An 11,858-nucleotide genomic window follows, 5' to 3' on the forward strand; every position below is an offset into this window, starting at 1 on the left:
ATTCATATTTCCAAATACTGCATTTTAACACGCCTCATTTGACGTCTCGCTTCCTATAGTGGTGCTACGAGTGTCCCAGTTACGGAAATACGATATTGCAGTGCCTGTGTTGCTCTGATTACGATGCAGATTTCCTTTGGACACGAATGCATATTTAAAGGAAAAGACACTGCAGCGGCTATAGCTGTTATAAAATACATGCAATTAATTCGCATGGTTGATGATAAAATGGTTCAAATGGCTCTGAGCACTATGGGACTCAACATCTATGGTCATAAGTCCCCTAGAACTTAGAACTACCTAAACCTAACTAACCTAAGGACATCACACAACACCCAGCCATCACGAGGCAGAGAAAATCCCTGACCCCGCCGGGAATCGAACCCGGGAACCCGGGCGTGGGAAGCGAGAACGCTACCGCACGACCACGAGATGCGGGCGGTTGATGACATATGGAAGTTTAGGGTATCGCCGTGAGTCATACACAGATAGCCAAATGGTAAGACGACCACTCGGGATAAGTGAAAAATCCGGGTTCGAGTCTCGGTCCGTCAGAAATTTTCACTGTCGTCGTTCCACTCTGCAGCTGATGGTTGTCCTTCCTCACAATAGTGAATGCATTGCTTGTATCAGTTAAGGAAACTCTTTCTCGGCTTCAGCCTTAGACACAGTTGTTGGTAGTTAATCAGAGGATGAGTCTTTAGAATCTTCTCTTTTACAGATGGTATTTCGTGCCGAATGACAGAAGGTGCGATTCCAACAAGACAATATGACTTCTTTAGGCACAATAGACATAATCAGAAATTGTGCGACTCATGTCACTGCCCCCCCCCCCCCCCCCCATGAACCATGGACCTTGCCGTTGGAGGGGAGGCTTGCGTGCCTCAATGACACAGATAGCCGGACCTTGCCGTTGGAGGGGAGGCTTGCGTGCCTCAACGACACAGATAGCCGTACTGTAGGTGCAACCACAACGGAGGGGTATCTGTTGAGAGGTCAGACAAACGTGTGGTTCCTGAAGAGGGGCAGCAGCCTTTTCAGTAGTTGCAGGGGCAACAGTCTGGATGATTGACTGATCTGGTCCTGTAACACCAACCAAAACGACCTTGCTAATTCGGTACTGCGAACAGCTCAAAGCAAGGGGAAACTACGGCCGTAATTTTTCCCGACGGCATGCAGCTTTACCGTATGATTAAATGATGATGGCGTCCTCTTGGGTAAAATATTCCGGAGATAAAATAGTCCCCCATTCGCATCTCCGGGCGGGGACTACTCAAGAGGACATCGTTATCAGGAGAAAGAAAACTGGCGTTCTACGGATTGGAGCGTGGAATGTCAGATCCCTTAATCGGGCAGGTAGGTTAGAAAATTTAAAAAGGGAAATGGATAGGTTAAAGTTAGATATAGTGATAATTAGTGAAGTTCGGTGGCAGGAGGAACAAGACTTTTGGTAAGGTGAATACAGGGTTATAAATACAAAATCAAATAGGGGCAACGCAGGAGTAGGTTTAATAATGAATAAAAAAATAGGAGTGCGGGTAAGCTACTACAAACAACATAGTGAACGCATTATTGTGGCCAGGATATACGCGAGGCCCACGCCTACTACAGTAGTACAAGTTTATATACCAACTAGCTCTGCAAATGATGAAGAAATTGATGAAATGTATGATGAGATAAAAGAAATTATTCAGATAGTGAAGGGAGACGAAAATTTTATAGTCATGGGTGACAGGAATTCGAGTGCAGGAAAAAGGAGAGAAGGAAATGTAGTAGGTGAATATGGATTGGGGCTAAGAAATGAAAGAGGAAGCCGCCTGGTAGAATTTTGCACAGAGCACAACATAATCATAGCTAACACTTGGTTTAAGAATCATGAAAGAAGGTTGTATACATGGAAGAACCCTGGAGATACTAAAAGGTATCAGATAGATTATATAATGGTAAGACAGAGATTTGGGAACCAGGTTTTAAATTGTAAGACATTTCCAGGGGCGGATGTGGACTCTGACCACAATCTATTGGTTATGACCTGTAGATTAAAACTGAAGAAACTGCAAAAAGTTGGGAATTTAAGGAGATGGGACCTGGATAAACTGAAAGAACCAGACGTTATACAGAGTTTCAGGGAGAGCATAAGGGAACAATTGACAGGAATGGGGGAAAGAAATACAGTATAAGAAGAATGGGTAGCTTTGAGGGATGAAGTAGTGAAGGCAGGAGAGGATCAAGTAGGTAAAAAGACGAGGGCTAGTAGAAATCCTTGGGTAACAGAAGAAATATTGAATTTAATTGATGAAAGGAGAAAATATAAAAATGCAGTAAATGAAGCAGGCAAAAAGGAATACAAACGTCTCAAAAATGAGATCGACTGGAAGTGCAAAATGGCTAAGCAGGGATGGCTAGAGGACAAATGTAAGGATGTAGAGGCTTATCTCACTAGGGGTAAGATAGATACAGCCTACAGGAAAATTAAAGAGACCTTTGGAGATAAGAGAACCACTTGTATGAATATCAAGAGCTCAGATGGAAACCGAGTTCTAAGCAAAGAAGGGAAAGCAGAAAGGTGGAAGAAGTATATAGAGGGTCTATACAGGGGCGATGTTCTTGAGGACAATATTATGGAAATGGAAGAGGAGGTAGATGAAGGTGAAATGGGAGATATGATACTGCGTGAAGAGTTTGACAGAGCACTGAAAGGCCTAAGTCGAAACAAGGCCCTGGGAGTAGACAACATTCCATTAGAACTAATGACAGCCTTGGGAGAGCCAGTCCTGACAAAACTCTACCATCTGGTGAGCAAGATGTATGAGACAGGCGAAATACCCTCAGACTTCAAGAAGAATATAATAATTCCAATCCCAAAGAAAGCAGGTGGTGACAGATGTAAAAATTACCCAACTATCAGTTTAATAAGTCACGCATGCAACATACTAACGCGAATTCTTTACAGACGAATGGAAAAACTGGTAGAAGCCGACCTCGGGGAAGATCAGTTTGGTTTCCGTGAAATGTTGGAACACGCGAGGCAATACTGACCCTACGACTTATCTTAGAAGAAAGAATAAGGAAAGCCAAACCTACGTTTCTAGCATTTGTAGACTTAGAGAAAGCTTTTGACAATGTTGACTGGAATACTCTCTTTCATATTCGGAAGGTGGCAGGGGTAAAATACAGGGAGCGAAAGGCTATTTACAATTTGTACAGAAACCAGATGGCAGTTACAAGAATCGTGGGGTATGAAAGGGAAGCAGTGGTTGGGAAGGGAGTGAGACAGGGTTGTAGTCTATCCCCGATGTTACTCAATATGTATATTGAGCAAGCAATAAAGGAAACAAAAGAGACATTCGGAGTAGGTATTAAAATCCATGGAGAAGAAATAAAAACTTTGAAGTTCGCCGATGCCATTGTAATTCTGCCAGAGACAGCAAAGGACTTGGATGAGCAGTTGAACGGAAAGGACAGTGTCTTGAAAGGAGGGTATAAGATGAACATCAACAAAAGCAAAACGAGGATAATGGAATGTAGTCGAAATAAGTCGAGTGATGCTGCGGGAATTAGATTAAGAAATGAGACACTTAAAGTAGTAAAAGAGTTTTGCTATTTGGGGAGCAAACTAACCGATGGTGGTCGAAGTAGAGAGGATATAAAATGTAGACTAGCAATGGCAAGGAAAGCGTTTCTGAAGAAGAGAAATTTGTTAACATCGAGTATAGATTTAAGTGTCAGCAAGTCGTTTCTGAAAGTAATTGTATGGAGTGTAGCCATGTATGGAAGTGAGACATGGACGATAAATAGTTTAGACGAGAAGAGAATAGAAGCTTTCGAAATGAGGCGCTACAGAAGAATGCTGATGATTAGATGGGTAGATCACATAACTAATGAGGAGGTATTGAATAAATTGGGGAGAAGAGGAGTTTGTGGCACAACTTGACCAGAAGAAGGGATCGGTTGGTAGGACATGTTCTGAGGCATCAAGGGATCACCAATTTAATACTGGAGGGCAGCGTGGAGGGTAAAAACCGTAAAGGGAGACCAAGAGATTAATACACTGAGCAGATTCAGAAGGATGTAGGTTGCAGTAGGTACTGGGAGATGAAGAGGCTTGCACAGGATAGAGTAGCATGGAGAGCTGCATCAAACCAGTCTCAGGACTGAAGACCAAAACAACAACAACATGTCACTGATATCTGAAATGCCTTGTTAAGGGCTCTCAGATATGCAAATAACCATAAACAGTTTAGTAGCAGTAATATTAAAAGACAATTCGCATTAAAAAAAACCTGCAAATACCGAACACAACCAGACTTCTTGGATTATCTGAATAGTGTCAAAGTGTTTAGATTTGTATAATAGTTGATAAGTGTGAATATTAGAAGTTCGTAGAGAAACACTATAATGGCGAACCTAACGGTAAGTTCTGTGTCCTGAAGGACCCGTCCTGGCGCTGAATTTCGTGCAGCCAAGACAGCAGAACGCCCTGATTGTGAGCTGTTGGCAGCTCGTGACGCCTCCGGAGGCGATTATGCAGAAACTATATCAACGTCTACATGATTACTCTGCAATCTACAGTTATTTAATTGGCAGAGGATTCATCAAACCAACTTCAACTACCGTTCCACTCTCGAAGGGCGCGTGGGAAACATGAATACTTGAATCTTACAGTGCTAGGTCTGATTTCTCTTATTTTATTATGATGATCATTTCTTTCTATGTATATCAGCAACAACAAAACGTGTTCGCACTCGGAGAAGAAAGTTGCTAATTGAAATTTCACGAGAAGGTCCTGCCGCAACGAAAAACGCCATTGTTTTAACGATTGTGATCTCGAACTGCGTATCATCTGTGGCACTCACTCCCGTCTTTCGCGATAATACAAAACGAGTTGATCGTCTTTGGACTTTTTTGATGTTCTCCATCAGCCCTATATCCCATACAGCACAGTAACACGCTAGCAAAGCACGTACAAGCATTGTGTACGCAACCTGTTTAATAGACTTGTTGCATCTTCTAAGCGCTCTGTCAATAAAACGTAGTCTTTGGTTTGCCTTCCGCACAATATTATTTATGTAATCGTTCTAATTTAAGTTAGTCGTAATTGTAATCCCCAAGTATTCAGTTGAATTTGCAGTCTTTAGAATTGTGTGATTTATCGTGTAACCGAAATTTAGAGGATTCCTTCTATTACTTATGTGGACGACTTCACATTTTTCATTGTTTGGAGTCAACTGGTTTTGTTCATCTATAAATAATGTGAGACGGCTGCTCAGATTGTCTCCCAAGTTCAGTATTAAGATCAGGGGGCCTATAACACTTCCTTGGGGAACGCCTGATATTACTTCCTTTTTGCTCAGATGACTTTCCGTCAATTACTACGAAATGTGACCTTTTTGACAGGAAATCACGGATCTGGTCGCACAAGTGAGGCGACACTTCATAACACGAAATTTGATTAGAAGTCGGTTGTGAGGATCATTGTCAAAAGCCTTCTAGAAGTCTAAAAATATGGAATCAATTTGACATCCCCTGCCGATAGCACAGATTACTTTGTGAATGAAGAGCTAGTTGAGTTTCATAAGAGTTTCTGAATCAGTGTTAGCCATTTGTCAATAAATCATTTCCTTCGAGGTAATTCGTAAATTTTGAAGGCATTATATGTTGCAAAACCCCACTAAAAATTGACATTAGTGATATGGTTCTGTAATTCTTCTATTTCCTTTCTTAGGTATTGGAGTGGCCTGTACAACGTTCCACTATTTAGGTACCGATATTTCGGCGAGCGAACGGTTGTATATGATTGCTAAGTATGGAATTATTGTATCAGCTTACTCTGAAACGAATCTAATTGGTACACAGTCTGGACTGGAGGCCTTGTCTTTATTAAAGGAGTTAAGCTGCTTCGCTACACTGAGGATATTTACTTAGTGGCACAGGTTGGCAGTTGTTGGTTCGAATTCTGGGATATTTTCTTCATCTTCTCTTGTGAAGGATTTTCGGAAAACTGTGTTTAGTAACTCTGCTTTAGTGGCACTGTTATGAATAACATCATCAGTGAAGGCGTTGATTGCATCTTGCCACCAGTGTACTTTACATACGACCAAAAACTGTTTAGTTTTGCTGCCAGATTTCGAGACAAAGTTTCGTTGTGGAAATTATTAAACCCATCTCTCATTGAAGATCGCGCTAAATTTCGAGCTTCTGTAGAACTTCGCCAATCTTCACGATTTTGCACTCTTTTAAATTTGACATGTGTTTTTCGATGCATCTGCAACAGTGCTCTGACCTGTGGCCGGGCTGTGCCATAAATACAGTCACAGCGGAAGGATACAATGCGGACTACTTGAGGCCATGTGACATCGAGGATGCTAGTCGGTACGCGGAACCTGCGCCTCCTACTGTCAATGGCGACGACGCCTGTTGGTGAAACGGACGCCTCATAATCGAAGCGGTAGCTGTCGGAGTTCCACACGACGACAAACCGTTCTTGTAGTCATTCTACGGGACTGTTTGTTTCTGGTCTACGATACAATGGCGCCTAGAGGGCCGCACTTCGGCCACCTGTTTCACTTCGTGTTATAATGGTGGACTAGTAGTTCCGACACTGCAGTAGGCCCTATCCACATCCTCAGCTTTAGTGGTGGAATTTGCACTGTACGCGGCACGCATAGTAACCTGTAGCGTAATAAAAAGCCAGTACAGGAATTAGTTCCTGGTGAGCTCTCCAGGATGTTCCTGTCAATTTGTGTACAACATTATTTCTGGCAGCTACTTGGTGTGCTTAAAAGACAAGGTTAGGTCCAGCGTAACTAACCCCTGCGCATTTTTAAGATGCACGAGGTTTAAACTATTTTCGCTTCTCTTTTCCTTCAGATGAAAAACACGTGTTTGTATTTTTAATGACTTCTGTTATAGATGGTTTCTTTCATAGTACGTAGAGAGGGATTCTAGAGATGTCATTAGTTTGTCATTTAGAGAAGAGTCCGACTTCTTGTAAGTGATGGTAGTTGTTGAATGAGGGAGAAAGCCAACTGCCGCACTGAAGATTCATTCAGACAGAACTGAGGTGGTACGCAGTTCTGAAGTTACTGTGGACTGAAGATGGCAGATAAAATGTTATGCATAAATGATAAAGCAATGCAAGATTATAATGGCTACTATAATCAAGTATCATACTTACAACTACTAAAGAGAAGATGTGCGAACACAGGTTGAGAATGTTTATGGAGAGAAGGGCAAATGCTCCCATGCTTACTGCCTTTTCTAACTCGCTCACACATCTGTAAATATAAAATGAAGAAATCGTTATCTCACTGGATAAATGTTGTACATAACTCCCAGATCTTAGAGAAAAAAGTGTGTAAACAGATTTGTCATAATATTTGGGTTTGCGCCCTTCGTGTCTGACAACTCCTTTGAAATTTTCACTTTCTTTTTATGTATTTATCTCAAAATAAACTATTTAAATCTGCCATATAAACAGAAAATTACTACTGTGAAACCTTATGTAAAACAGGTAACAAAATTATATTTGCACCAGGGAAAAATATTGAAGTTCCTGTTAAATGATCATTATTAGATGTTGCAACTAAGTTTATCTTATTATTAATAATTATAGAGTATTTGCGATTTCTGGAAAGCTTGTATACTATTTTCTAACTGTGTGTTCATGTGGTTATGGAGCTTGTTATAGCGCACAGTATATGTAACAACCTGTCAAAACTTTTGGCTGAAGTTGAGTATTTGTGGTATAAATTATTTATAGAAGCGTAAGAGGAACTTTTTGTCCTAGCTTACCGTCTGTTAGTGATAATCTTCACTGTTTTGCTGGCACTTTCTTTAATCCTCCAAGTAGTTCAAGCCTCGCATAGTGCACCAGTCTGGATGCCTTTATCGTTAATTTGATGTACTCTCATGGTTAAAGGGCGACCGCCAATTTATTTTGGGTTGGACGATGGCGGTGCGTAAAAGTATGTGATAGCTTTTAGCTTCCTGAATACTGTTTTTCAAGATTAACGTGACGTATGCTATTTCGGAAACCAGACATTTCAAGAAGTGACAGACGCAAGACTAATTAGAGCTGTACATGAATTTCCTGTACCAGAATCAGTAAAGGAGTTGCATTCGTTCTTACAAGTCACGCTGGTTTGTAAAAGGTTTAGTGGATATTGCCAGACCATTGACACAATTGTTAGACAAGATTACTAAATTTTTGGGGTCAGAAGAATGCCAGCGCACTTTTCAGGAGCTAAAAGAAGCTTTAACAAAATGGTTCAAACGGCTCTGAGCACTATGGGACTCAACTGCTGAGGTCATTAGTCCCCTAGAACTTAGAACTAGTTAAACCTAACTAACCTAAGGACATCACAAACATCCATGCCCGAGGCAGGATTCGAACCTGCGACCGTAGCGGTCTTGCGGTTCCAGACTGCAGCGCCTTTAACCGCACGGCCACTTCGGCCGGCAAGCTTTAACACTGATTACGATATTGGTATTTTCGGATTTTAATAGAGAATTTGTTTTATCATGTGATACATGAAAACATGTACTTGGGCATGTGTTGTCACAAGATGTAGAAAGCATACAACATCCAGTAGCTTACTCATCAAGACAAATAAATTCTGCAGAAAGAACTTATTCTACAACAGTGAAAGAGATGTTAGGCTTTCTTTTGGAAACAACATACCTCGAATATTACCGAGACAGTAAAAGGTTTAGAGTAATAACAGATCATGCAGCATTAAAATGGTTGTTGGGGTTAAGAATCTTTCTAGTAGGCTGATGTGATAAGCAGCAAGACTAAGTGAATTTTATTTCGAAGTCATGCAAAAACCTGGGAAAAAGTGAGAAAAATGCGAATGGCTTAAGTCGAAAAGTAGCAGTATTACATATTGGGACTACTGAGTGTAAGCAACGGAAAACTGTACAGAAAGCAGATGACGAATGTAAGGAGCATTTTAAGCAGTCACAGTTTTGCATGCAGAATGTGTTGCTATGCGGGGAAACCAACTTGGTATCGCAGGTAGTGGTACCAACGAAGCTAAGGAATAGAGTGCTACAAGGAGCTCATGATCACGCATTAGTGGCTCATGGGGCTCACAGATCTACCAACAGAAGAGTAGCAGAAAGGTATTGGTGGACGAATAGGCAGATGGATGTAAGTCTGTACGCACAGAATTGCAGACCGTTCGCACAAAGAGCGGATCCGTGTCGAACAAGAGTGTCATTTCAGAGATTACCTAAAGAATTATCACCGTTCGAATTTTTGGGGATTGATATTATAGATCCATTCAATAAAACACATGCAGGATATAGGTACAAACTCACAATCACACATAATTTTTCAAGGTACATAGAAATGGTCATGATGCCAAACCAGGAGGCAGCAACAGTAGCACAAGCGCTTGCGAATAATTGGGTATTGAAATTTGGAGCGCCTGAAACAATAGTAACACATCAGGGAACGAACGTCATGTCAGACCTACTCAAGGAATTGACTAAGTTGTTGAGTGTGAAGAAGTTAAGGACGAGTTCTCTCCATCCGCAAGCCAATGGAAGAACTGAAAAAGTGCAAAGGACAATCGAGATGATGCTTGGATACTACGTTGACTCACATTGCACCAAATTGTATGTCTATTTCAAGTATGTCATCCCCGCTTACAACTCAAAATAGCATACAAACACAGGATTGTCGCCATATGAAGTAGTATGTGGTCGTAAATGCCATTACCATTCGAAATATTTAAAATGAAGAAAGGGGAGGCCGAAGAGTCTGTTAAAGAATTTGCCAGAGTGATCAGGGAAATTTGGAATAGAGTATGAATGGCAAATACACAAGCACTGGGGAAGCAGCAACAAACAGTGGGCCATAAGGCAATGGCTCTGAGCACTATGGGACTTAACATCTATGGTCATCAGTCCCCTAGAACTTAGAACTACTTAAACCTAACTAGCCTAAGGACAGCACACAACACGCAGTCATCACGAGGCAGAGAAAATCCCTGACCCCGCCGGGAATAGAACCCGGGAATCTGGGCGTGGGAAGCGAGAACGCTACCGCACGACCACGAGCTGCGGACCCATAAGGCAAGAATGCGACGGTATATGGTTGGTCAGTGACTGATGCTATCAACTTCGTATACACTCAAGGGAACGACAAAGATACTTTTTGTGAAGTGTCAGGAGCCATTCCATGTGATAGAGAATACATCGCCGGTAAATGTCAAGATTCAGTTGCCGATGAGAATAACAATTGTGCATATAGTGCCGCTGAAACCTTTTCAAGGGAGTCCAAAAGCTGTTCCTTGGATAGGAGATGCGGACCGGAAAGGGAGATTGAGCAGAAAGGTATTGGAAGATAAACAAAAGGTTGTAAATGAACTGCAACAAGGAACCCGTATCGATTAATGCCTACGAGATAGTCATTTAATATTTTTTAGGTTAGGTGTAGGTCTAGTACAGTTAATATTAGCAGCTGGGAAGGAGCAATGCAATTAAGATCGTGGAAAGTAATAGGTATTCTTGCCTGTAGGTGAGGTGCAGAGAAGGTGGGATGATGCAGTTGCATGCAGGTCTACTCATCTTCGTCAGGGTGCTGTTCGCTAAGCAGGAATCGTAATGATCGCGCCATTGCTGGGTGATACAGTTGGTATTCAATGCATAAAAGATGCTGACGAGGTGAGAAGATTGGAAGAAACATTCGACAAATTCCGTCAGGGAATGGAAAGGCATGGGATACTCAAAGGAAGTGCTTGAGTATGACACTCAAAGGAAGTGCCGGGTTATGTGAGAGAGTACATGCGGCGTAAGAGAAATTAAAGAGTGACATTACCCAGGGACAGGCTGTTATTCCACATAAGAAAAAAAGAGGGTTTGGATCGATGCTGGAGGCACTACTGATGAAGAAGTCATTCGAAGGGTGAACACACCATAGAAGAGGTTAAGCAGTGAGAAAATGTGAACAAATTCGCGACTGATTGGCACACTACGCAGATTGCAAGTTTAGAGAAAGGCGTTTTGAATAGCACATGACTTTTATGACAGCTGACTGGAAAAATAATGCGGTATGCCAGAGCTGCAGAGAACAACAAATCGAAGTAGAAGTGTTAGATAGGGAAGTAGCAATGACAAAATGGTTGCAGTCCCTAGAAGATACTGTTTGGGAAGGATGAGGGGAAGTAACAGAACCTCAGAAGGCTATGCATCAGGCGTGAGAGGTCAGCTAGTGGTGAACTTGCCGCCAAAGCAGTATTTAGAGGGTCTAAGGAAAGTACAGAAGGAACAATTCCCGAGCACAAAAAGTTACCTTTTTATTTCAAGGTAGCCACAGTATCGTTGCGAACTGATGGAGTGAAACTCTTACATTTCCGTTTCTGTACCAGAAGCAGTCGAGACAAGACGGTTACGAGTGTTGCATAGCTCATACGTAACTTGTCAAATGGGGGATACTGAAGAAATTTGTAAGAGTAAAAACGCAGAGATTATTATTAATTGCAAAAGACAAGGAGAGAGATGTGGAAATGGAGGGAGCGAAGTCCCAAAACAGCTACTGAGAGGAAATCCCAATCTGTCCGAATACGCTAATAAGAGAGGGGCAGGATTCTTGTGTGCAGTGAAATTGCTAATGGAACAAAAAGTGGTAAGAGAATGCAATAAAGAAGACATCGAGCCAGAATTGTACTTTCAACAGGCCGAGGTACGTTGGTTGTACTCTACCTTTGACAAGATGGTAGTAGTGCCTAGTTGTTTCGAGCAGGGAAAGCTTGGGTTAGCAAAGAGGTCAGAGTTAAACTGGAGTGGTTTTTTTTATTAAATGGAACAGCGTGCGAGATAATGGGACTTCTTTCCATCTGCCTGCCATG

Source organism: Schistocerca piceifrons, chromosome 6, assembly GCF_021461385.2.
Source record: "Schistocerca piceifrons isolate TAMUIC-IGC-003096 chromosome 6, iqSchPice1.1, whole genome shotgun sequence".
Taxonomy (NCBI): Eukaryota; Metazoa; Arthropoda; class Insecta; order Orthoptera; family Acrididae; genus Schistocerca; species Schistocerca piceifrons.